A 24,201-nucleotide genomic window follows, 5' to 3' on the forward strand; every position below is an offset into this window, starting at 1 on the left:
AAAATAGTCATCAAAGTTGCATAGAGGGTTGGAAATCAGTGTTTAAATACTTTTTGGAAAGAGCACGTGGTGTCCTACAAATCATTATCTCTGGTTGACATCTTAATTCGGCCATTATCTGCGTGTTTCGGACACAACAAAGTTAGTGGCTGTTCTGAGTTTTGTTTGAGTCTTATTTCAGTTTGTGTGCTAGTCCATATATCAATAATACAAAAAAAAATAGTGAGCCTATTCTATCCTTTGCGAATACTTTTGAACCCATTGAGACTAGCTGTAGGAAGTTGCTTTTGGGCTTTGCACGGTTGTATTTTTACAGTCATACCCGTATTGTTCAATCCGGTGTGCTGATCGTAGTGGCAAAAAAAAAGAAGTATAAGAGTTCAAAAAAAAAAAGAGAAAGCAAAAAAAATAACAAGAAGGATTAAAAAAAAAAGAGAAGTGCTGCGTCACCACATCTATTGTTTATTTCAGAAGTTAGTCTTTATTTGTTTTGTGCAAATCTGGTAGCCCAATTCAGATTTTGAGCAATCAGCTAGCGTCACTCCTTGTACTTTTGAAACATGAGCTTTTGATTTCATATCCATTTTGTGTAGCTCTCTTCTTGGTTGCATAGGTCCCATTATCGTTGCGTGTGAGTGCTGTACACTTCATTTATATCTTGTGATTAGCAACTAGGCATTTTGTTCTAGCTTGGATTACTACTTAACAAGAAAATATCTTGAATTTAGAATTGCTAGGACCAACACTTAGCCCTCCAAGCTCCACATATTTACTACTTGTGCAATTGCTCCTGAACTGTGAATTCGCCTAACCATCACCTTTGAGTTGTCTACTACCATCAGGGTGTAATCAGCCCCTCATCTCAAGAAAGGAAGGGTAAGAACATCAATTGGTGGGTGTAGTTGAGAGATTCCACAATTTTTTTTCTTTCTATTCGCTGCTGCATATAGGAATTTTTTCATAACTAACCATGGCAAGAATAGGAGAAACTGAAGATGTTGAAGAGGATGGTAATAACAATGAACCAATCACCCGTCTCCAATACAATGCATTAAGAGATGTGTTGCGAAGGGAGATGAATTCCAGGATGGACACTCTAGAGGGGAGAACAGATGAACTATCACAGAAGTTCGAAAAGACTATTCAAGATTTTGAGGTGCAAGTGAACAACAATATGGAGCAATTGAGGCAAAATATTGTTCAAGATCTTGAACATCTTCTAAGGCCTGATGTTGAGGATGATAGTGTCCATGGATCCTTACTTGATGAGACGGATGGTGATGCTGCTACTTGTGAGAAACGTCAAGCACAACAAAGACGCAATATTGCTGCTGCACACGCCATGCGTCCACATGGGCGTGGACATGGTAATGGTGGCAATGGGAGGGGCCGCGGCCGTGCTGGTCGTGGCCATGCTATCGGTGCACATGAAGATGATGTTGATGCAGACTTCGCGTTGGATCAAGATTGTCACGCCCGGAATTTCTATCCAAAATTCCAAACGCTTACATGTGTGTGAACCCTCGTCCAGGAATCAGCCGAGGCACACAATAACAAATTGATAATAGAGTACAATTATTACTCTAATTAATAAGCGAATAAAATGTCATTACAGAGGTAGATAGTTCCTCTCAATCAATAAAGATCTAAGCAGCGGAAAAAATAAGATAAACGGCGCAGACGACTCCACTCCACAGGCAGCTTGACCAGGGCTACACCTAATCCTCCACACCATCAGCATCACTGTAGAACTCTTCCTCTGATGAATGATTGCAAGGTGAGTATATGACATACTCAGCAAGCCACGCAGCAAATATGCAAGTGCACAGGATAACAAAGGATGGCATAGTAGGGTTTCATTTGCATAAACAGCAATTAATAAACATTTCAGAGTTTAATAAAATAGTTAAGTAGTAATTAAACAATATTAATCCAACGCTATACAACATACCCTGTTGCATAGGCCCAACCATTCTGAACAACCATCCCGGCTGCACAGTTCTATCTCCAAACCAGGAATATACCATTCCAAACCAGGAGCTAATCAAATTATTACCAGTTATAGCATCTTTTATTATGGTGAGAAGTGTGAAACTAATCACGAAAGACATTGTTAGACCCGCCCATAACCGCGGGCACGGCTATTCGAATAGTTTTACTCTGGCCAGAGGTGTACCACTGTACCCACAAGACACAGCTCCACAACATGTTACCATGTGCCTCAATACCACCATGGTACCTCGGAAAGGAGCTGTGACAGTACCCCTCGCACAACACAATCCACCACAGTGCACCGTTCCTGGATCATAATCACCCCCTTATAAACAAGGCATGGACTCCCCAGCGACCCTCGTGGGCTTATCTCCGCCACTTCTCAGTCTGGTGCTCCGCAATGAACCATGATATACAAAAGGTAAAGCCGTTGCCCACGCTGGCTTGTGGTTGGCACGGTTAATGTTTCACAACCGAAACTCGTGAACCGGTCCTTAATTGTCATGAGCACGACCATCAAAACCATGTGCTCACAACCCACCATTATCAAGTTTTAGTTGGCAATTTAATTAATTAACCAATCACGATTGACCATCGTGAGCTATCATTAAGCCATCATTAAATAATAGTGAGTCATAAGTTATCCCAATAGTGTGCTAATGTTTCTAAGCACGGCTAAGCAACTATAAATAATATCTAGCTGAACCAATCCAATATATAAGGTCCATGCTAGTCAAATTATAACCCATAGGAAAATAAAGTCATCTTCGGCCATAGTTAAATGGGAAAGGCTCACCACCCAATGACATTCGAAAACAATGCATAAGTTAAAATAAATCAATAGCTTTAAACAGGTTCAACATGCTCAAAGGGTTGTTTGGGATCTGTGTGACTTGCCTTGCTGGCCTTGGAACTCTTCAAATTCTTCTCCTGCGAAAACGGACTCTCCGGAAACGTCGGAATCTAAAGAGAAAAGAGCAAAACACCAAAACAGCACATAAACAAGCATGAACAGTATATGTGGATATTTTTAACATGTAGATCTCAATTTTAGAAAAATTTGGAGACTTGAACCAACTAAATCCGAGCTAAGATGAATTAGTTATGAATTTTCAAAGATTAAATCGGATTAAATCATTTATTTAGATTTTAATTGAATTATGACGCAATAATGAATTATTTTTGAAAAGGAAAAAGGGGTTTATTGCGTCAGCGGCTAGGGTTCGCGGTGAACCGGGTGCATGGCGGCGGCTCACGGAAACGAACGGCCGAGATTGATCCATCCAAAACGGACGGCCAAGATCGATCGGTCCACGGCCAGACCACGAGAGACGACGACGATGACGTCAGCGGTGACGTCACCACCGGCGGCGGCTCGGGCGCGCAAACTCGCCGGCGAACGACGGTGCGACGACGCGAACGGAGGACACCAACACGTAGAGGGCGACGCGGCGAACTCACCGGTGACCAAAACAACGGCGGAAGATCAACGGACGGCGACGGCATCGAGGAAGAAGCGGCGGCAACCTTCGGCTTGACGACGGCGACAGTCCTCCGCCTACGGCGACGACGGAGGGGCGGACGAGGATGGCGACGAGACGGCGACCACGACGGTGACCTCCCCGAGCGACGACGACGACGGGAGCGGCGGCGGCGCATGGCTGGACGAACGGCGACGACGGCGGCGCTAGGCTACATGGTGCTAGGGCTCTACCGGCGACGAGAGGCGAAGGCGAGGGTGGCGGCAGGTAGCGGCGGGCTTGGGGGTCCTTTTATAGGGGCAAGGAGGTGGCGGCGAAGGCCCACGGCGACCGGCGACATGAAGGAAAGTCTAGGGTTCGGAGGAGAGAGATCGATCCGAATCGAACTCGAATCCAGGGATTTCCAAACGATTCTAGCCGACGATTCCAAAAGAGAAAAGGTAGAGGAGATCCCGAAGATCATTTCCCCTCTATTGATTTCACCGGAGAAGGAAAGGCGCGAGCAAATTTGGAAGGAGAAGGCGGCGCGGCTCGGCTAGGGTTCCGGCCGGGAGACGGCGCGAGGAGGACGACGAGTCCGACAGGTGGGACCCACCTGTCAGCGGCCGAGCGCGCGCGCGGGCGGCTGCGGGCTGACTGGGCCGAAGAGGAGAGAGAGGGAATGTTTTGGGCCGACTTTCGGCCCAAAGCCAAAAGAGGATTTTAAAAACCTTTTTCAATTTAAATTATTCATTAAATGCAATTCCATTTATTAAAAATACTTCCTTAGCTCAAATAAATCCCAGAAAAATCTAGGAATTATAGAGTTAAGCAAAGTATTTAATGAAATTTTATCTGGCCCCATTTTATATTGGAATTTATTAATTAAAATTAGATCTTCTCGTCTAGGCTTTTAAAATAAATTCTAATAATTCCAATTAAACAACATTTTATATATTTAGGATTTTTAGGGTGTTACAAAGATGATGGGCACCAACGGCATTGTGCTCGCAATGGCGAGCGTGAGGACAGATTTGGAAAACTCAAGGTTACCATACCAAAATTTTGTGGTACCAATGATCCTGAGGAGTATCTCACTTGGGAATTTAAGGTTGATAAGATATTTCGTATGCGCAACTACACAGAAGAAACAAAGCTACACATGGCATCACTTGAATTTGATGAGTATGCTCTGATTTGGTGGGAGCAAATGCTGAACCAAAGGGAGGAACACGATGAACTTGCTGTTGCTACATGGGTAGAGATGAAGCATGAGATGCGTGCACGATTTGTTCCTAGTCACTACAAGCGTGATCTTTTTGAAAGATTGCAGAATATGAGGCAAGGAACACGCTCTGTAGAAGAGTACTACAAGGAGATGGAGAAAGCCATGATTCGAGCCAAAGTGAAGGAAGATGAAGAGCAAACAATGGCACGTTTCCTTGTTGGTCTAAATCATCCCGTCAAACGCATAGTCAATTTTTAGATATACAACACTATTGTGCAATTGGTGCACCAAGCTACAAAGGCAGAGCATCAAGTGCAAGAAGATGCAAAGGTGGCACACAACACCTCATTTACTACTCGCTCTTTGTCCAGTGGGGGTAGACCGACCCCAAAGTTTAACTTGAGCAAGAACTTCATCTCCAGCAACTCTCCTTCTCTCAATTTAGCAAGTAAGAAAGAGGAGAGTACACAAAGTGCAAGCAAGAAATTTGTTGTTCCTACAGGTAGCAGCACCTCTTCGGTGGGTTCTACACCAAAGAGTAGCAATATTCAGTGCTTCAAATGCCTTGGACGTGGTCACATGCAGAAGGACTGCCCAAATAATAAGACAATGCTGATTTTGGAGGATGGTGAATATGAATCAACAAGTGAAGATAAGGATGATCTAGCTGCTGATTTGACGCATTTTGATGATGCTCAAGAGGAGGATGAGGAAAATGGTGTTGTGTATTATGACTTTGAAGAGGGACCTTCACTTGTTGTTACTCCAAAAGTTTTGACGGTTCAGCCCAAGATTGATCATGAACAACGATGCAATTTATTTCAGACCAAGGCAAAAGTTGATGGCAAGGTATGCAAAGTAATCATTGATGGTGGTAGTTGTCATAGCCTAGCTAGTAAGGAGATATGCAACAAGCTTGGTTTGAATCTGGTGCGTCATCCTCATCCGTATCATGTACAATGGTTTAGTGATTGTGGGGAAGTGAAGATACAATTCATGGTGCAAGTAACATTTCAGATTGGGGACTATTGTGACACTGTGGAGTGTGATGTGGTGCCAATGACGGTGTGTCACTTGCTGCTTGGTAGGCCGTGGCAATATGATCGTGCGGCGCAACATGATGGCCGTACAAATCAGTACAAGTTGAGGTGGAAAGAAAAGGACATAGTGCTGCGACCTATGACTCCTTCACAAATTATAAATGAGAATTGCCAAAAGCTAGAAGTTGTTGTTCAGAGTGATAAAAAAAGAGAGCAAAAGATTGTTATCCACAAATCGGTGAGTGAGAGCCACAAGCCAAAACAAAATGGTAAAAAGAAAAGTGAAGGAGAGAAGCTTGTGATGTTAGCCACAAAATCAGAAATGAGAGAAATGAGAGATGATCCCACTATGTTGCACTTTGTCTTGCTATACAAAGATGCACTGATTTCTACTAATGAGTTAACATCTCTTCCTAGTGTGGTCTCATGTTTTGCAGGAGTATGATGATGTGTTTCCATAAGAAATGCCAGCTGGTTTGCCACCAATTCGTGGTATTGAACATCAAATTGACTTGATTCCTGGGGCATCTCTTCCCAACCGTCCACCTTATCGTACCAATCCAGAGGAAACAAAAGAAATTTAGCGACAAGTGCAAGAACTTCTAAACAAAGGGTATGTACGTGAAAGCCTTAGTCCTTGTGTTGTCCCTGTTATTCTTGTTCCAAAGAAAGATGGTACATGGCGCATGTGTGTTGATTGTAGAGCAATTAATAGCATTTCTGTTAGATATCGCCATCCTATTCCTAGGCTTGATGATATGCTAGATGAACTTAGTGGTGCTGTCATATTCTCTAAAATTGATTTGCGTAGTGGTTACCATCAAATTCGAATGAAAGAAGGGGATGAATGGAAAATTGCCTTTAAAACAAAGTTTGGATTGTATGAGTGGTTAGTAATGCCTTTTGGTTTGACTAATGCACCAAGTACATTCATGCGTCTGATGAATCATGTTCTAAGGGCTTTCATTGGGAAATTTGTGGTAGTGTACTTTGATGACATTTTGATATATAGTAAAACAATGGAGGAACATCTTGCTCACATTCGGCAAGTGCTAGAGATGCTTAGGTCTGAACGCTTGTTTGCTAACTTTGAAAAGTGCACTTTTTGCAGAGAAAAGGTGGTGTTTCTTGGATATGTTGTTTATGGACAGGGTGTATAAGTTGATGAATCTAAGGTTGAATCAATTAAAAATTGGCCTACACCTGTGAATGTTAGTCAAGTGCGTAGTTTTCATGGCCTTGCTGGTTTTTATAGGCGCTTTGTGAAAGATTTTAGCACTATTGCAGCCCCGTTAAATGAGTTAACAAAAAAAGGTGTATCTTTTGAATGGGGAAAAGCACAAGAGGATACTTTTTGTGAGCTGAAAAGAGGCTAACTGAAGCACCATTGCTTATTTTACCTGATTTCACTAAAACTTTTGAGATTGAATGTGATGCAAGTGGAATCGGTATTGGTGGTGTTTTGATGCAGGAAGGTAAGCCCATTGCATATTTTAGTGAGAAGCTTGGTAGTGCACAATTGAATTACCCTGTTTATGATAAAGAACTCTATGCTCTTGTACGTGCTTTGGAAACTTGGCAACATTATCTTTGGCCGAAGGAGTTTGTTATTCATTCTAATCATGAAGCTTTGAAATATTTAAGAGGCCAAGCTAATCTGAACCGTAGGCATGCTAAGTGGGTTGAGTTTATTGAGTCCTTTCCATACATTGTGCGATATAAGAAAGGAAAAGAGAATGTGGTTGCTGATGCTTTATCTCGCAAGAGTGTGCTTTTGACTCAATTAGACGTGAAAGTTTCAAGTTTAGAGAGTTTGAAAGAATTGTACTCTAAGGATAGTGAATTTTCAGATCCATATTCTAAGTGTTTGGATGGGAAAGGCTGGGAGAAGTATCATGTGCATGATGGGTTTTTATTTCGTGCTGACAAGCTATGTGTTCCAGAATCGTCTGTGCGTTTGCTTTTGTTGTAGGAGTCACATGCAGTAGGTTTGATGGGACATTTTGGAAGAGAAAAGACCTAAATGCTGCTATCTGAGAATTTCTATTGGCCTAAGTTGAGGCATGACGTTGAGAGGTATGTGCAAAGGTGTGTCACTAGTCATAAAGCAAAATCGAAATTGAATCCCCATGGTTTGTACACTCCATTACCTGTTCCTAATGCACCTTGGGAGGATATTAGTATGGACTTTGTTCTAGGATTGCCTAGGACAAGGAGGGGGAGGGATTCAATATTTGTAGCTGTTGATAGATTTTCAAAAATGGCACACTTTATTCCCTGTAACAAAAGCGACGACGCGTCGCATGTAGCTGACTTGTTTTTCAGGGAGGTTGTACGCTTGCATGGAGTACCTCGCACTATTGTATCAGATCGTGATGTCAAGTTCATGAGTTATTTTTGGAAGACTTTGTGGGCTAAGCTTGGGACTAAGTTGTTGTTTTCAACGACTTGTCACTCCCAAATTGACGGACAAATGGAGGTGGTGAATCGAACACTTTCTATGTTGCTGAGAATGATGATTAAGAAGAACTTGAAAGAATGGGAAGATTGTTTGCCACATGTGGAGTTTGCATATAACAGGGTGGTACATTCTACTACTCAACTCAGTCCGTTTGAGGTCGTGTATGGCTTCAACCCAATCACACCACTTGATTTGCTGCCCCTGCCACTTCAAGAACGTGCCAATATGGAAGCAACAAAGCGTGCAGATTATGTGAAGAAAATGCATGAGAAGACGAAGGAGACCATTGAGAGGATAATTCAGTCCTATGCTGCAAAGGCAAACAAAGACAGAAAGAAGATGCTATTTCAACCCGGTGAATTAGTTTGGGTGCACCTTCGTAAGGATCGTTTTCCGGAGAAGCGGAAGTCCAAGCTTATGCCACATGGAGATGGGCCATTCAGGGTTTTGGAGAAAATCACTGACAATGCTTACAAGATAGATCTTCCCGGTGATTACACAGTTAGTAACACATTCAATGTGGTTGATTTGTCACCATTCTTTGGCACGGAAGAAACAGATTCGAGGACGATTTAAATATGAATTTTAGAAGTTTTGAGCTATTTAAATGAATTTCTAGAATTATTACCGATTTATTACGCAATAATTATTTATTTTCTTAAAGGAAAAATAAGGTTATTGCGTCAACAGTGGGACGGTTGTGGATCGAGTCCACCAAATGCGGGCCCCACGCATCAGCCAAAGGGGAGGGGCGGTCCACCGTGGACTAAGTCCATGGCGGCGATCGGCCACGCGGGCACGCACCCGATGGCCCAGATCGGCCGAGGGCGGCTGGGCGGCGCGGCCGGGCAGGCGCACACGGAAAGCGGCCAGCCTGCCGCCGGCTAGCGGCGACCTGGCCCAATAGCGCCGGCGGCGAGCAGCGGCGGCATGAGCGGGGCCGAGAGAAGGCGGTTGAGGCGGGGAGGGAGGAAGGGGACGCATCGAGCGGAGGTGGCGGCTGTGTGGCAAAGGAGAGCGTCGGCGTTGAGGGGTTGGAGGCGGCACCCGTGGGTCGACGGCACTGGCGGAGTTCCAGCAGTGATTTCCAAGGGCGGAGGGGTGGACGGGGCGCGGCACGACGTTGCGACGCCAACGGAGCAAGCGGCGCGGTCCGGGGTGGTCGCGGTCGATGGCAATCGTCGATCGGAGGCGACGAATGCGGCGGCAGCCTCGGGTTGGCGGCGGAATCGGCACTACGGCGGTGTTTCGCGGCGAGCGAGGGACGGCCGAGGTAGCCCTCGGTGCGGCGAGGCCGGAGGTCGTGGCGGCACAGCACGGCGGTGGCTAGAGCGGCGAGAAGCGGCGGCCGGAACACGGCGGATTGCAGTGCCGGCTCGGTTTGGTGGGGGGAGTGGTGCTACGCCGGTGGATTGCGGGAATGGAGGGGTGGCCGACGGGCGGCGCGGGATGGCGGAGCTGATGGTGGCAGCGGATTGGCGGGGCGGTGGCTAGGGCGGCAAGAAGCGGCGAGAAGCGGCGGCCGGAGCACTCCGGTGAGCGGCGGCGCACGGCTTCACGGGGAGGAGGTGGTTATGGGCATGGGGAAGCTTGGGAGAGAGAGGGAAACAGATGAGGGGAGCACGAAGGTGCATTTTATTGAGCTCGGGGGCGGAGGTCGTGGCCGACGGGGTGGCAACGGCCGGCGACGTGGGGGAAGAGAGAGGGGGGGCGGCGGATTGGAAAACCGAATCCGCGCCGATTCACGGGTGCGGCGCGGCGCGTGCGGAGTGGAGGAGTGGGGCGGGGATAGCGGTGGCACGCGCGAAGTAGGCAGCGAGGCGCGCGGGCGGAGTGGCGATGTGGGAGGAGGCAGCGACTGGCGGTTGCTGGCGAGGTGGCTGGAGGAAGGGGAAAGGGATGACAGGTGGGGCCGTGGGTCCCACCTATCGGCGAGGGAGGGTGAGAGGAGTCCGGAAGAGGGATGCAAAGTAGACTTTGCAAGGGGGGCGAAAGGGCTGGGCCGAGGGAGAGGGATAGGCCGGCCGGGGAGAGGGGGGGCATGGGCTGCGAGAGGGAAGGGGGATTTGGGCCGAAAATGGCCCAAGGAGAGTAGAAGGAGTTTTAATTTGTTTTCTATTTAATATAATTGATTAAATGAACTTTGTGTCTTTAAAATTACTTCTTGAGCTCCGAAAATTCGCAGGAAATTCGAGAGAATATATTAGGACGCAGAGAATATTACAAAATATTCCCGGCCATGATTTTTAAAGGAAATTTTAATTCCCTCTATAATTTCACTTGATTGAATTGCTTTAACTTTTAATATAATTTCTAGAAATGATTTTTAATCCCGAACGAAAATCAGAGCAGTACTGATCCGATGGTTAAAGCATACATCAGCTAAAAATCCGATGTCATAAAATCCAATCGATTTAGATAAACAGTGAAACCTTTGTTGCAATCAGCTAAATACAATTTGTATGTAATCTTTGTAAGAAGATGTAACATCCAGATAACTTATCGGCTAGCACCCTGATAAAACATTAGCATGAACCTATCGGCTTAACAAGAATTATATTAACAATAACAATCTAGTAGGTTGGATCTAACCGATGCAGCACGAGATTATATATGATAATCTAATACTCGATGAGCCGATAGATCTGTCTAATGTGATGGATATAATAAATATATCTATAACAACATTGTGATTGTAGAGATATATCGGCTAAGACAGAAGATCAGACCTAATCTAGACAGTCCCAACTAAACCGATGCATCTCTAAACACAATGCAATTAGAGATAGAATTGAGATATCAGGTAGGCAAATATATCAAGCAAACCAGAGCGATCCAAGAGATCGAAGCGATGCAGCCTTGAACAACACCAATGTAGCCGATAGATTCAGGACCAATGGAACGTAGGACTTACCCCTTCGCCGGAGATCAAACTGAACCGATGCAGCCCCGCGTCAGGTGCCAAATTCCACCAGTTGTTAAGTAAAACCTCAAAAAAGAGGGTGGCGATGCGCCGAGAGTAGTATTGATCGAGAGATAAATTACAATGACCCCGGGTGTACATATTTATACCCTCGTCACCTCCGCTGCGGCATCGCCTCTCGCTAGCCGCCAAACCTTTTCATCTCCCTCCTCGCCCCGCCGACATCCTACCGACCTGCCGGCCTCCTGCCTTCTCAAGCGTCGCCACAGTCACCGCCGTTGCGTTGCCCGTCACCGGCCGCCGACGCCCTCCTCTCCCGCCTCGCCCCGCCGGCCAGCCTGCGCAAAGAAGTGAGAGAGAGATAGAGGAGGAAGGGAGAGAAGAGGGGAAAGAGAGGTGCCGACGTGGACACCCTGACGTCGGACAAAACTGGGGCCAAACCACCTATGGACCTAAAGCGTGAGTGGGCAAACTAACTTGGGACTATAGGTGATGACTGGTCTAAAAGCTTTATCTACCTATTATTTTAGAAACTTAAACGTTTGAAACCTAGTATTTAAACTACCATGTTTGTATAAATGGCTAATTCTTTCAAACAAAACAGATAAAATAGGGCAAGCATTGTAGGCTTAGCATTTAAGATTATGCAATATAAATATAATCACTAAATGCCCAATGCATGTTAGCTAAAATAAAATGACAAAGAGTGATCGTTTGGATCATACAAATTCCTAATGTTTAACAAAAAAAATTAGAGTAAAAATATTTAAATCATGAAAACAATCATACCACACTACATAATAATCACGCATGCAGAGTTATTTTTAGCTATGAAATTATGTTCTTGTTAAGCTATATGGAGTCTCACACACTCTGCACGACAATGAGCTCTCTCATACTGCGAAATCAATTAAGACTCGAGAAGGCTTTTTAGAAGGCTTTTTATTTGAAATATATATAGTGTCACATGCACCCAAGGCATCCATTAATAAACAATGAGACAATCTAGCATATAGAAAAATAATAGTAGGTGTATCCCAACAAAGGACAGTAAGTTATAAAATATGTAGCCAATTTACTACATACCTAAAGGAACACAAAAATAACTGTCAAGTTCTATTGATTGCTGAAAAACAATGATATGGGTACAAATATCATTATTTTCATAATCAATCAATGTAAAATGACAATTTTAAGTCACTTATCCCACGTTTTAATTGAATGAACAATTATGCTCATCACACTCCTACACAAATAATTTTCGCAAGCATTCTTTCCACATGTTCCTCAAATGTGCAGCCTCATAGTTAGTAAGTCTTTTGCCTAAGACACATGCGCCACCTTTAGAAATAACTTTTGTAATGTTTTTAGACATAGGAGTACTTAACCCTTAACCCACAAGGTAGCGTTGAAGGTTTTACATATAGAAGTATTTTATCGGAGTACTTAACCCGTAAAGGTAGTATTGAATCGATCTACTCTCTTGGCTATAGAAAAAAAAAGGGCTCATTTTACATCCTAACAACATTTTATTCTTTTAAATTTATGCTTCTCTACAAGTCATATTTCACTTTGACACATCAAGAGACGAAGGTAAATGATAATTAAACGAATTCACTTAGTTCCACGCTTTGCACGTAGAAGCCTATAAGGTGTCAATACAAAATCAATAGCATATCTTATAACAATATGATTAGAAGTTTCCTACTAAATTACGTTGTAAGACTAATATTGACTAGGTAGTTTTCTTAAAAATATTGTAGGGTCCTACGTATAAGAAGCGCTATCTAATATATGTATATTTAGGGAAAAAAATACATTTATGAGCAATACGAGTTTCTCAAGATTTTTTTTTTAAAAAAACAATGAACAATCAATTAAAAAGGGAAATACCTAACATTAATTTAAACTTATTTTGGTAGACCTGTTTTTAAACAAAATAACAAGCATGCCCGCGCATTCACGCGGGCTACCTTTCCAGTTTGCTTTCTAGTTTGTAGTAAGTACTTCTTCCCTTGATGAAATTTGGTCTGCTTTCTTAACCGGCTGGCGAAAAAAATAATCTATCACCATAGGCCAAGCAAGTATTGCCATCCAGCCTGCCAACCGTATTGAGCACCCTGTCCACACATCATCCGCTGTCACCAAAACGCCCCTGCTGAATTGAATTGCTGATGATATCATCGGGTGTGTCCAACGGCTCCAGCACATGAACTGCACCATCGCTCATGCCGACTGCAAACTGGTTAGGCTTCCAGGGATGCGCAGCGACAACCATGGGATACACAATTTCACCACCGCTGGAGTTGATAAGATGAAACAAGAGGGCAGCATTAACAGGTCACCAGCATTAAAATTACCAGACTCGAAACAAAAACAGAATTAAACTGTTGGAGTTGGACACTGCATATACCTAGAAACTGAAGATGGTATATAGGCAGAAGGTGCAATCCTGCACTGTAACATGAGAGATTCCACTTGAAATATTCCAATTGCACCATCACAGAATCCAGCGTAGATCAATAAGCCATCCGATGAGTATACTGCACTCGAAACTGGAGCAGAGAGTGGATCACTTGGGAACCACTGCACATTGTCAATCAATGAAAGGTTAAATATCAGTGATGATTACAATATATTGTGAAGGTTAGGAGCATCATAAATATTTATCTCACTGCTAGCATGATGTAACATGTTTACTCAAGACCGAATCAAGACTGCATATAGCAAGTGATAGATGCAAATACATTGATATATAAATTTTGTGAACAACTTACTGAGCACAAGCATTCTAGCTCCTCATCGTAGATCGCCAATTGGCTCTCATGAACTACTAAAAGGCGCTTTTGGTCATAGTGAAACTGCACCATTATATCACCAACTAAAGCTCCAGAATGATTAGATGGAGGTTGGATATATCTGGATTTCTTCTTCGCCCAATCTTCCATACTCCAAACACATAGCTGCAAATTCCATTTCATTGCACACACAAAAAAAAATGATTCAGAAAAAAACAAGTATAATATACGTAGTTTTCCATGCAATCAAGCATGTAATTTTTTTTAATTTCTTATCTTTTGGAAAATGGACTAAAGAATGGCCTGAAATGGGACTCATATAAATATGGATTTTGAAGCTATGCTTATATGCACCGAGCTTACATTTAACTCAGCATCCATTCAATAAACAACAAAATTGCCAGTCCAAAAATCTTTGATATATATTAGAATTTACACCTGAGAATCAGCACCTGAAGATACAAGCACATTCATTGATAGCGAGAATACCAGTCCAGTTATCTTTTTCTGATGGCCCTTGAGCACCCATTTAACCTGTGCAATTCGATTAAGATAAGTCAATATTTTGTCATGTTGCTGCCAAATATAAACAAACGGTAATTAGTATATTAAGTATAGGACTCCACATAGGAAGAACCGAACAATCAATTACCATTGTTGGGAAAATTGACTCTCGGCATGAAAACTTTGAGGCAATTGCGCACTGCCGTTTTCCACCCATTGCCGCGTGATTAACATGTTTTAACTCATGATTATTACCATAATTATGCAATCACGTGCATTGATTGGTAGCGCCCAAAACCTTATGTTTTTGGAAAGCCCCCGATTCCCCTCAGTGCAAAATAAAATGGGAGGCCGACCCTAGAGGAAGGTGACAACTTTTTCTCTCGGTCTCAAATCTCACCAACACAAAAATAACGTAATCCCGATCAAGCTAAACCGCTGGAGGGGAAACATGGTACAGTCCAGGCCGATGCAGGTGGAGGCCGGAGGACGCTGCCAGCCTGCCACATCATCTCTGCTTAAACTACTACGCCGCCAACGAACACCAGAGCAGTTCAAGAGACTCCATCCTCTTCTTTCACTCCGGTTCCAAGAGAGGAAATCGCAACAAGTGCAATGGCTTCAAACAATGGTTAGCGCCCCTAATATTCCGCATTAGGTGATCTTTTAGGCTTAGCATATTATGAATCTTAAGTAGATTATGAAATCTACAATCATTATGACTTCCCATATCTTCAAATGTCGAGCTGACAATATATGAGGTTTTTGGGTCATACTGGGTACCACTTTCTTCATACTGTTGCCAAGAGATACCACAAAATAGCTATAGAATGCGTGTACCTTGTGGTATCTCCTCAAAGACCATAAAAGGCTCACAATTTATTATGTAAAAAAGAACATATGTAAAACAACATTTAGAATCTCACCAGATCCTGATACATAAGTAAAAGATGAGGAGATATATAGTCTGAAACGAGAACATATTATTTCACAATGGGTACTGCACTTCCAGTGGGAATCATAGATAGTGAGTTTTGCCAATACTTTTGAGATTTATGCAAACAGGGGACAAGAGATGCACGGCTAACACTCACCTCGTCAACACGGATATTGTAGAGTAGAATCGAAGAGTCATCCGTTCCAATAGCTATGATGTTATTGTCATGCGGGTGGAATGCGAGGAAAGTTGCAGAGGGTGGAGGTGCTATGAAAGTAGTCATGGTCTGTGAGTGATTCCACAAAATCAGTTAAGTAAAAGAAAGGCCATGATCGATGCAACTATGAAATAAAAAATATTTTCCGGAAGTAGTCATGACCTGTGAGAGATCAATCATGAAATTACCAGATTATTGTGTTACATGACTGAAGAAGACATACCTTGAAATTTAACATGTTGAACAACGAAACTTTGCCACCAGATGCAGAAATTAGATAGCAGTCATTTTTGGATAGTAGACTGCAGGCAGCTGCTTCTTCAGGGTTGCCATTAGCAGTGTCATTCATTAGAATGTCACTTTCCGGTTGCCACACTTGAGGTGGGACAGATGTGGTGGACTAACAAAAAGTAGTGATGGTTTTAAGAAAACAACCAAACAGAACTGCGCTGTTGAAATCAAAATAATTTAGTTCTCCTGTCTAACCATGCCAGCAGGATTCTTGTCATTGCTCTCCCATTTCCACAGCTTATGAACAGCATTTGAGCTGAGAGCTAAAAGTCCCTTCCCACTTTTTCTATAAAGCAGACAGATAACCTATAAAGAAAAGAAATAAAACACAATGCTTATCAGAATTGTATACCGATCTGAATATTCTAGTGAACTGCCAGAATTGTATACCGCTCTGAATACAGCTTATAAGTTATACCACTATCGCTTTGAATTCTAGTGTGCTACATCACAAAAATGAGAAATCACATCCAATGTCAATATCAACAAATATAGACGCTTGTGAAATATTTACATGCAAATATCAACAGATACTGTGATCTTCCTTGCATTAAATAGAATGTAAGGTCCTATGTTTCAGGTTGATAACTTGATATTTCATGGTCAACGTACTAATACGAAAAGATGCACGTGCAAACATCGCTGAACATACTTTGCTTGAAGATGCTTCTGTAACTGGCATACGCAGTGCTCGAATACGGCCAGAGCTAACAATGTTCGCCTTCCAGGCCTCATTTACCAACTCCGGGGTTCTGCTCACATGCATATATGCCTGCATTTTCAATACAATTAGCAAATAATATTGAACAGCAAACGAACAAGAAAGTGCAGCAAACTCAGCTGGCCACTCATGAGTTCCTGGCTATAACTACAGTACACACATTCCAAATGGAACCAAGGGCATTCACAATCAGGGGCTGCATGGTAAAAAAAACAGTGGTTATTTTTCCTCTTTCTCCCAGTTTCTTCATCCAACGGCCAACCAAGCTCAACAGCAGCAACGGTCTTCCTGTGGCAGGACACGGCAGTAGATGGGTGTCGAAGCATCTCCACGTCATGAAGAAATCTGCAGTGAAATGAATTGGCACAGAGGACAGTGATGGTGGGGAGACGTCAACCAGTACTAGAGAACACAGTCAAGCCAGAGATACTCAGAGTTTTCAATTTCGGAAATTGTTATTCTGTGGGAGAGAACAATAACTGAGGCATCAGCCAAGTTAGAAACATTTGCATGGTGGTGTATCTCTGAGGAATCGGCCCGGCACCCACTGACAGTTTAAACCGATGGAGTCACTACCAGGTCACCAGTGCACACTTGCTACTGCAGGCTAAAGTAGCATACCTCCGGTTTGCTCGCTCATGTGTATATTGATTCACGAGAACGTGAACTCAAATCAAGAAGGAATAAGTTTAAGGACCATTGGTAACTTAACTCGAATATAAACATGGTGCAACTAGTAGCATAGGCCCTCAAGAGGCCTGTACCTCATAAAGATATTGTAATCAAATTGAAGGCCAAACATGCATCTAGGTACGTTTTTTGCAATATCAAATGATAGACAGGACATGAATTTTTCTACTCGTATAAAAGAAGGGAAAGGAATGGATATAGGACTAATTAAAAGAAGAGAAACTAGAAGTGGCTAGATTCGACTCCTAGTTTGTGAGGCATAATATAGGGGAAGTAATTACCTTTACTACAAAAAGCAACATGGGAATGAATTAATAAGATGAACCAACGTTGGTCTATCAATGTGCATGCATGATCAGTTCCTACCTCTTGGTAGGGTGAGAGCACAGCTTGTTCGTCTTGCCATTTGGTTTGAACAGTTGGGTGTTTGGGATGGACCGCAGCTGAGTTCATCAATGCAGCAGCCACTTCCTCCACCTCTGACAGACGGGCATCTCCACATTTCAGTACTATGGTGACTTTCTGGAGCGAACTTCTTCCAAGCTTCTCGAAGCTAAGCAGCTTGTCAAAACCAAGCTGGGTTGCATCTTTCAGGAACCGCATATGGACAGCAAACTCGAGGAATTCAAGACTTGGCATGATAATAGATGCTAAGCTTCTATTGTCTGTGATGTTGCACTTGCTGCCGTGCAGATCAAACCAGATAGATGTACCAAGTATCCTTAAGATTCTCAACTTCCGAAAGTAGCCAACATCTTCAGTATGAATCTTTATGCTAACCAATTCGGTCTCATGCAAACGCAGCACAAGGCAGCGGAGCTCTGGCAACCTCGCAAGGGTTTCCATGTCCTGCTCTTTCACAATTAGCACAACCACATCCAGACAGGAGAGGTTCGGAGCAAGCGATGATTTAATCCATGCTGGCAGTCCAGAGAACACAAAGCAATTCAGACACAGGTATCGGAGATGCAGGCAGGAGACAGATCTTGCACTGCTTGTCACTCTCCTTGTCACTAGGGGTGGGCCCTCAATGTGCAGGTCCCGGATATTGTGCAGCTTGCTTAGGGATTCCAACAAAGCTCTCTCCATGCTCTCATTCAAATCCTCAAAATAAGTCCGGAGCACCCTTAGTTCCCTCAGTAGGCCCAGCTCATTCACAAACTTCATCGTAGACTTCGTAGTATCATCAACAGCAGCAGCATCATCATCATCATCAACAGAAGCAGCATCGTCATCATAAACAGCAGCAGCAGGCTCTATCCAAAGCTCTTGCAATGAGGTCAACTTACCGATCAAACCAATCTTCACCATTATTTCCCAATCAGCTCGTAGGCAAACAAGTTGTGTCAGCAGTCCCACCTCCTCTGGCAGCTCCTTTATGCGACTTCCCCTTAAATCCAGTGTCTGCAGAAACTTGAGATACCTTACTTCCCTGGGCAGCTTAGTGATATATGTATCTACTAACCCGAGGTACCTCAGGTGAAGTAAACTCCCAAGATGGCTTGGCATAGTTTTGTCCCTATCTTCCAAAACATTAGGCGTCTCACTTTCTGCACAGTTTATCACATCTAATACACGTAAAACCGGAGTGTGTAGGCATAATGAACCGAAGCACTGACTGGCAATAAGGGATCTCACATTCTTCAGAGTGATATTAGCTAGCTGACCATCCTTGTGCACTAGAACACGCTGCAGGGCTAACCTGCGAGCAATGCTCCCCGGAAGTTTCTGTCGCTCATCACCATTCAATACAGTGACAAAATTTTCTTCACTCGATAATGAGTGGATCATATCAAGAACCATATCATGAACGCAGCAACCATCTACATACCCTTCATGTTTTGTCTCCACTGGCTGGATCATGCTTCTATTTATCAACTCATTGAAGCACCTCTCCCCGAGCTCAAATAATCCTAACCCTGCTGCTAGTTCCTCATGGATGAAACCTTCAGCTATCCACTTCCATATCAAACTATTTTTCTCTATCACATGATCTTCGGGAAATACACATAGATACAATAAGCAATCTTTTAAATGTGAAGACAGATCATAGTAGCTAAAAGACAATATCCTTCTAGTATTACCTACATCATCATTGTCTTCATGCCCAAAACCGACAGAGTTGTAGACCTCAGACCAGTCCTCCCCTGGTTTACTGGCCAACAAACTAGCTATTGTAATGATAGCTAATGGTACACCACCACATTTCTTCAAAATTTTTTCACATGCCTTAGCTGATGGATTATCGAAATACTTCCATTCACCATCAACTATTCTTGCATACAATAATTTTTCAGAGTTATCACGAGAAAGTGGCTGAATTTTGTAAGCTTCACCAGCATGTGTGGCAACTTCAGAAATACGAGTAGTTATGACAAGTCTACTTCCACAATCACTTTCTTGCAGAGCACATCTGATTAATTTCCATGACTCCTTGTCCCATATATCATCAATAACAATGAAACACCTATGTCATGATTGGATAGAAGTATCAGAGCAGGAGGAAAACCAGTGCAGTTCAAAGTTAATCTTGGTTCAGTCAGAGTTAGGGGTCAGAATCAAATTCAGTTAAAATTGAGTTTAGAGTTTGAATCTGATTTGGCTAAGTTCTTTGAAGTTTGTTCAGACTACAATTCAGTTAGTATTGGAGTCGGTTTGAATTGGGCTTGGCTATATTAGCTGGTTGTACATCATGAATTGAATCATGCACTTATATTTTTGCAGGATAACTGACATGTACTTACATCTCCAATGTTTGTATGTGATGTATGTCTTGTGCTTAGTGCTAAAATACAACTGCATGTTGTTATATAAATATAATTTGCAGTAGCTCTAACAAATAACCAGTTAACCTACATCATTAATTTATTATATAGCTTGGGCCTACCAAAATCGACATGATGAATGTCTCTCTTTTCTCATTAATGTGGTTGTTTTTTGCAACTCTTGGGAGCAAATGAGCTTGATATGTTTAAATTTGTTTGAATAATATGACTAGCATGATTTTCTTGCGATTGCGTGGCTAGATAATAAATTAATAATACTCATTTGTATGAGAAAATATATCTGAATATTATACAACTGTTTTTGCTTGCTGAAAACACATTTACATTTTTATGCATGACTGTATTAAATCAATCTGCATCGATTAGCGTTGTACTATTTTCTAGACTTGAGATGTAAAATGTGCTCCTTTCATCCTTTATTTAATAAAGTAAATAGATATAAGGAAGGAATTGTACAGATACTGGAATTCAAAGTCACAACGTAAGCAGTGAGTCATTGGATTGGTGATTACACTCATACCTCTTCTCCTTGACGAATTCCTTGAGTTCGTCCATGAGCTGCTTTTCATCCAACACCATCATATTCGGATTCGTGTACTTTTCCTTGTCAAGATCAATGAGAATGTCTCTAAAGACTTTCTTCATGTCAGGATTCCGACCCACTGGAACAAAAGCTCCGCATTCGAAATGCGGTTCAACCTGGTCATCGAATGCTTTATTCATGTCAGGATTCTGGTCGACTGGAACAGAAGCCCTGCACTTGAAATGCGGTTTGAAGTGGTCATAGACAGCTTTGGCAAGAGTGGTCTTGCCGAGTCCTCCAAATCCAACGACAGAGATGACTTTCATCTTCTTGTCGGACACATCAACATCACCCCCCAGGGATAGCTTGTTTATGAGATCGTCCCTTGGCCCGTCAATGCCAACAAGCTCTGTTGCCCTTTTGTACAGATTCTGGAGACGAGGATCGATGGTCGTTGCCGCTAGAGACTTGAGGACAACGCTGTCGACTGTGTACTTGACATGCCTTGCTTTCACCTGCTCGAACTTCTTGTTAATGTCTTGGATCAGGTTAGAGATCTTACGGCGAGCCTTGCTCTTCTTGAACAGCTTGCCTAACTTCTTCCGGAGGCGCAGGAGCATGTGTGGATCGGTGGGGTCAGGGCCATCGTCGTGCACCAAGAATGTGTCGACGATGTCCTCCATTTCGTAGGATGCCTCCCTGACATCGCGCGCCCAAAGCTTGACCAGCTCATCGACCTGCTCCGATGGCACATCGCCGATCTTGCGGAGGACGGCGTGCACGACATCGAGCTCCCGTGAGAGACTTGATCTTCTCCCTCACGCCCGTTTGCAGGCCGTACTCTTTCTCGAGCAGCTGAAGCAGCTTGGGCAGCAGGCTCCTCATCGCCCCCGTCGCCAGCTCCATGCTTGCAAACTGGGGGTCGGGAACAAGCCTGTCGTAGACAGCAAGGAAGGCCCGCCCGCCCCAGATCCGCCGCCTCCTCTTGGCCTGAAGCAGGAGGGACGCGCAGCTCTGCTGTCCCTGCCGCTCGCCGGCCAGATCCAGCCCCTGGAAGGGGTTGGTTGACTTCTGTGAGACCGGAATGGAAGTCACTCCGGATGGCTAACGCAAAGCAGCAGGGGAGTGAGTGAGTAGTGACTAGTGACTACTGACTACTGAGTACTAGTCTGTCCCAAAAAAAGCCAAACTCTGGCTATGAACCTGGACACATGTGTGTCCAGGTTCGTAGCTAGGATTGGACTTTTTTTGGGACGGAGGGGGTACTGACTAGTGAGGACGACAGCATCTGCAAGGGTGGACCACCTCACTTGACTGGCTGACTCTGTGATGTTTGTGACTGGAGTCTACTTCCTTCGTCCTAGATTATAAATATTTTTAATTCTAACATGATTTTTGAGATACTATTTTAAGTAACAATATATATAAAAGTAAGATTTTTTAAATAAAAAGTATAGCATATTTTAATAATTTATTTAATGATAAATCTATTAACATCAATTTTATATGATTATCTTTTTTATTTTTTTAGTAATGGTCAAAGCTAAAAATATTTGACTTATTACTGTATTGAAAATGCTTATATTTTAGGACGAAGGGAGTACTTTTGTTTAAACAATCCGCACATGACAATGCGATGTTTCGTATTGATAGAGCAGGAAAATAAATTACAAGTCTGCAACCCTAGAAGGCGATATAGTAGGAAAAAGAAAAAATAACAACCACACCGTGTGTCTATAACCAGATCCCGCTACATCCCTAAGGAAAAAAGAAGCAGGAACACAACATCCCTAAGGAAATGAATATTCTAAACGACACCTTTAGGAAGGATACGACACTAAAAGTGTCATCGTCGCCGACCTTGAACCCTCAACGTGGTTTTCACTTGAAGAAATCCATCAGGGTGAGCAGAGAAGATCACTCAACAATGCCCCAAGGGAAAACGGCGCTCTCAAGCATCACCATTGCTGCCCTGGAGGGGCTGGGCTTCGCCTGTAATCTCTTTGTTCGCCCGTGTTGTTGCCTGCTGGAAACATAACCACTATCAACTGTGCACCTTCAACACGTAGCCACCGCGCTAGCGCCTTGCCGCTGGCTAGCCATCAAGTAGGACCTCAACCTTTGGCGCACTCCAAACCCATCCACGCGGATGGGTTAGAAAGGGAGAGGGTGAGAGAGAATAATGGACCAAATGTGGCCACCTTGTGGCGGCAAGGTGCCACCACAGGAGGACTAGCGTCTGGATAGAAGCCCATCGCAGGCCTACTCACCCACCTCACGGCACGACCGTCATCGCTGCCTCAGTCAAACTACTCGCATGCCTTAGGCCGCTTGCCCGCATCACCGTCGCCTCGTCCTAATGCCCATGCCTCCACCGAGACTCCAACCGGAGCGCCGACCGCAGCAGACCCCGCTTGTGCCACACCAGCCAGCCACGGCTCCTCTTACTCGCACCACGCCGCTCCCACCGCCATCATCATGCCTACTTCCTACCGCTCCTACCATGCCAACCCGCGCTAGGTCAGCCTCCCGCCAACCTCCTTCCGTGCGCGACCTACCACCGATGCCGACCGCGCCACATTGGCCACTATGCCCTTGCCCCACCATGTTAGATGCTCGGTGCCAGCCAGAGCCAACCACGGAGTTGCCAGGCGCCAAATCTAACCATCGTCTCGGCCCTCGCTCCACACCGTTGTCTCCTTGCGCCCGACGCCGCTGTCTCCCTGCACCCGGCGCTGCCTTTCCCGCACTTCGCCGCCTCTCACAGGACCACCCCGCCACCATGCCCGATCTGGCTGCTCAGCTGCTAGATCTGCTTGGTCGACGTCTCAGCTCAGCCGCGCTGGCCGGATCCGCGCTACCGCGGCCTCCCATGATGCGCAACCGTCATTGCCACTCCTCCATGGCCAGCTCGTCGCGTCGGCATTGTCCGCTGCCCTGGCAACTCGCCGCTATATGCCCGCACCGTCGAGAGCGCTGCCGGAGTGTTCTTCCCGCCGCCTGAGTCGGGGGTGAGCGGCGGCTAGGTTTTTCGCCACCTGGTTGCCCATGCGGGGAGCGACACTTGAGTCCAAAGTGGTCTCGTTAAACCAGCCATGATATTACTTTGGAAACTCAACACAGAATAACATCGCGAAAAGATCTAAACTGGTGACGATATCGGGGCTCGATATTTTTTAAAGAGACATGATTACATCCACTTCTCTTTAATCTAGCATATTACAGTGTATCTAGGCATTCATAACCCTCGATCGACTAGGCCACTAACTAGTCAAACCCACACCTATATTACTATCGTCTTGTAGTTATATAACTAGTATGTCTCTCTATGTACATAGAGAGAACTTAGGCTGCGTTCGGCAGCTGTGGTTGGGAACAAATCCCCTCCTGCATGCAAAACGGGGCGGTTCACCATTAACACATGATTAATTAAGTATTAGCTAATTTTTTTTTAAAAAAAATGGATCAATATGATTTTTAAAGTAACTTTCGTATAGAAAAATTTTAAAATACGGACCGTTTAGTAATTTGAAAAGCGTGCGCGTGAAAAAGAAAGAGAGTGAGTTGGGAAACTAAAGTGCCAAACTCAGCCTTAGGATAGTTTGACTCTAACTTTATACTACACTGTTA

The 24,201-nt window shown here is 44.0% G+C and overlaps 2 pseudogenes across 1 annotated transcript; one reads left to right on the plus strand and one right to left on the minus strand.

The window, feature by feature from the left end:
• The first annotated feature begins 970 nt into the window (after positions 1–970).
• LOC136356609 (uncharacterized) lies at positions 971–8,757 on the plus strand (annotated as a pseudogene).
• A 4,148-nt stretch (positions 8,758–12,905) lies between these two features.
• Positions 12,906–21,646, minus strand: LOC4338187 (putative disease resistance RPP13-like protein 3; annotated as a pseudogene). The gene is made up of 10 exons (XR_010741481.1): positions 20,569–21,646; positions 17,629–19,729; positions 16,504–16,623; positions 16,047–16,157; positions 15,784–15,960; positions 15,501–15,629; positions 14,341–14,436; positions 13,882–14,067; positions 13,518–13,690; positions 12,906–13,404 (listed from the first exon to the last, which is right to left on the minus strand). The product of XR_010741481.1 is annotated as a putative disease resistance RPP13-like protein 3 (transcript).
• Between the last annotated feature and the right edge of the window lie 2,555 nt (positions 21,647–24,201).

Source organism: Oryza sativa, chromosome 5 (genome assembly GCF_034140825.1).
Source record: "Oryza sativa Japonica Group chromosome 5, ASM3414082v1".
NCBI lineage: Eukaryota > Viridiplantae > Streptophyta > Magnoliopsida > Poales > Poaceae > Oryza > Oryza sativa.